The sequence below is a fragment of the Grammomys surdaster genome, unplaced genomic scaffold (assembly GCF_004785775.1).
Source record: "Grammomys surdaster isolate TR1022 unplaced genomic scaffold, NIH_TR_1.0 721, whole genome shotgun sequence".
Lineage (NCBI taxonomy): Eukaryota > Metazoa > Chordata > Mammalia > Rodentia > Muridae > Grammomys > Grammomys surdaster.
Window position 1 is genome coordinate 603,507 of NW_021605140.1, and position 2,379 is coordinate 605,885.

A 2,379-nucleotide genomic window follows, 5' to 3' on the forward strand; every position below is an offset into this window, starting at 1 on the left:
CCTCAATATCCTTTTAATCTCCTAAATTACTTAGTGTTCGTAATGGTCTTTACGGAAAAGCTAATTTGTTCAGGGGAACACAGTAAGTCGCTATAGACTCAAAAGTTCCCCACTATCGAGAAACTACCAATTCAAAAGTTTCACACTACCACACGGTCTCAATTCCCTCTCAAAGGAGAAAGTAAGGAACTTAAATGGTAAAGTCTACTCTGAGTACACAGGAAGAAATGTAAAAAGTCTCTGAACTGTCTGACTCTTAATTCTTAAGTAACATCATTCATTAATATAAACCAACATCATGTTATACAAATAAGTATTTTAGTGAGCATTTTACATACTTTTTTTTTTCAGTCCCAAGTCCAATCTGTGAAGTGGATCAAAATATAACTCTCATTTTACTGATGAAGAAAATCAAGACTTAAAAAAAGTTTAATAAGAAAAGCACATTGTCTGGTTGAATCACAAAAACTGAGCAACTGAATGCCTTATGAGCCCACTCATCATTTTTGATATATCTTTTACTAAAAAAAAAAAAAAAAAAAAAATTAAAGTTCTCACAAAATTACATGGTGTGAATACTCCCCGTTAAACTACCAACCTTTCCTAAGTCTATATACAGGCTTACAAGTATCTATATCATACTTGTGAAATTCTTTATGTTTCCAACAATCATGAGATTTTTAAACTGAAGAGAAACTGAAAGCGAGGGTGCTCACAGACAACACAAAAAAACTGTTTATACAACACTGCCAGCTACCTGATACACCTTATTTCAATTCTAAAGCACTATGATACAAGAGAAACCCAATCTTTTCCCTCCTTTTGGTCGCCTTTACTCTGACCTGTATCAAAATGCATTCCCACGTCAATATAAATCCATTATTACATAACTTCAAGATAACCTTCATGCTCTATTTCGAAAACCCTACTTAAAAATCAATACTGAAAACAAAAGGATGGTAGCATATTTTAATATGAAGGCTGCTGCTGCCTAGAATGAATGGAGATAGCGCTTACAGCATCCTTCCCAATCGGAAAGGGGACGAGACGGTGAAACTCATCACTATCTCCAACAGGCCGGAAAGGTGCTTTAAAAAAACAAAAAGTGGACGCTCGCTAAACTCAAGGAGGGGTGGGGCCCGTTCTTTTGGCGACTGCCACTAGACTACCAGAGAGAAAGAAATCCGTTGGTGGCCAGCACCTCGCTGAAAAGAGTGGGCGCAGGCTACTTTAAAGGCGCAGCCTAGAGGCACTTTAGTCCTCAGCCCCGGAAATCTACTGAGAGGTGGATCTGGAGGCCCGATAAGACAAGGACCTCCAGGACCCCGGCCTACGGGCCGACCGATCCTATCCCCGGCTAAGACGGAGCCCCGTCAGGGCCGTGGCGATTCACTCCCCAAACGGAATCTGAAGCAATAGAGAAAGTGGGCGACAAAAATTCACGGAGGAACGCTCCGGACGTGGGCCTGGCCTCCGCAGGCTCCTGGTCCACTGGTTTTCGAGGCCTTGGAGGGGTAGAGAAGCCCAAGCCTCGTGCCCGTCCCCTCCCCCACCCCACCCCCTCACCCCCACCCCACTGGGCCCTCCGCAGCCACTCTGGCTTTTCCTCCTCCTCCCGCAGCTGAGGTACCAGGTCGACCGGTTTCCTCACGCGTTCGGGAGCGTGAACTCACCCGCCGCTAAGAAAACGGTACTGTCTTCGCGGCCTCTGGGCGTCAGGTTATGAATGGACTCCACCGGTTCGAGGTTTCTGCGCGCCGCCCGACTCAGAGACTGGTTCCGAAGCGCCTACTCGCATAGGCCGCAAACACAGCCGCGCTGCGCGCGGAGCTACTGGAGGTCTTCCTCTTGCCCGGCGTGCACTGCGCCAGGAGGCGTGGAAAGAGAAACCATAGAGAAGATGAGACATAGATAGTCTGCGCTGTTGCCGCTGGCTCGCTAAGTACAGAAGGATGACCATAGAGTAGGATGGCCTAGTGGGACCTAGAGAGGCTCAAGAAGTAAATTACGACCCACCCTGCCAGTTTTGATTGGAGCCGATTGAATCTTATGACTGTGCGACGCCATCTTGAGGTCAAGGTTCCGGCTGGTTACCCGCGCGGGGCTTGTTTTTCTCATTTTTTGGTAGTTCGTTTTCCAGGAATTAGAACCTTGGTCTCCTGATTCTTTGAGGTTCGATGAACTGATACCTGGGCGGGACCGAGAACCTCAATAGAAAGTCCAAATGCCTTTTGTCCTTCGAAAAGAACTGCTCACATCAAGAAATAACTGGCAACGGCTATATTGGTTTTTTTTCAAAGGATTTTTTGGACTTTTTGTGCGTACACTTACTACAACTTAGGCGAAGTAACAGGGTCAAAGAGGTAACTAGATGCATGA

General features: G+C 45.9%; 1 protein-coding gene across 2 annotated transcripts in view; it reads right to left on the bottom strand.

The window, feature by feature from the left end:
• Rbm25 (RNA binding motif protein 25) overlaps nucleotides 1-1,852 on the bottom strand; it is a 45,635-nt gene extending 43,783 nt beyond the window's left edge. For both annotated transcript variants that reach the window (XM_028782135.1, XM_028782136.1), the window contains exon 1: nucleotides 1,674-1,852. The gene's annotated coding sequence lies outside the window, so the exon portion shown is untranslated. The remainder of the gene's footprint in view (nucleotides 1-1,673) is intronic.
• Nucleotides 1,853-2,379: the final 527 nt, after the last annotated feature.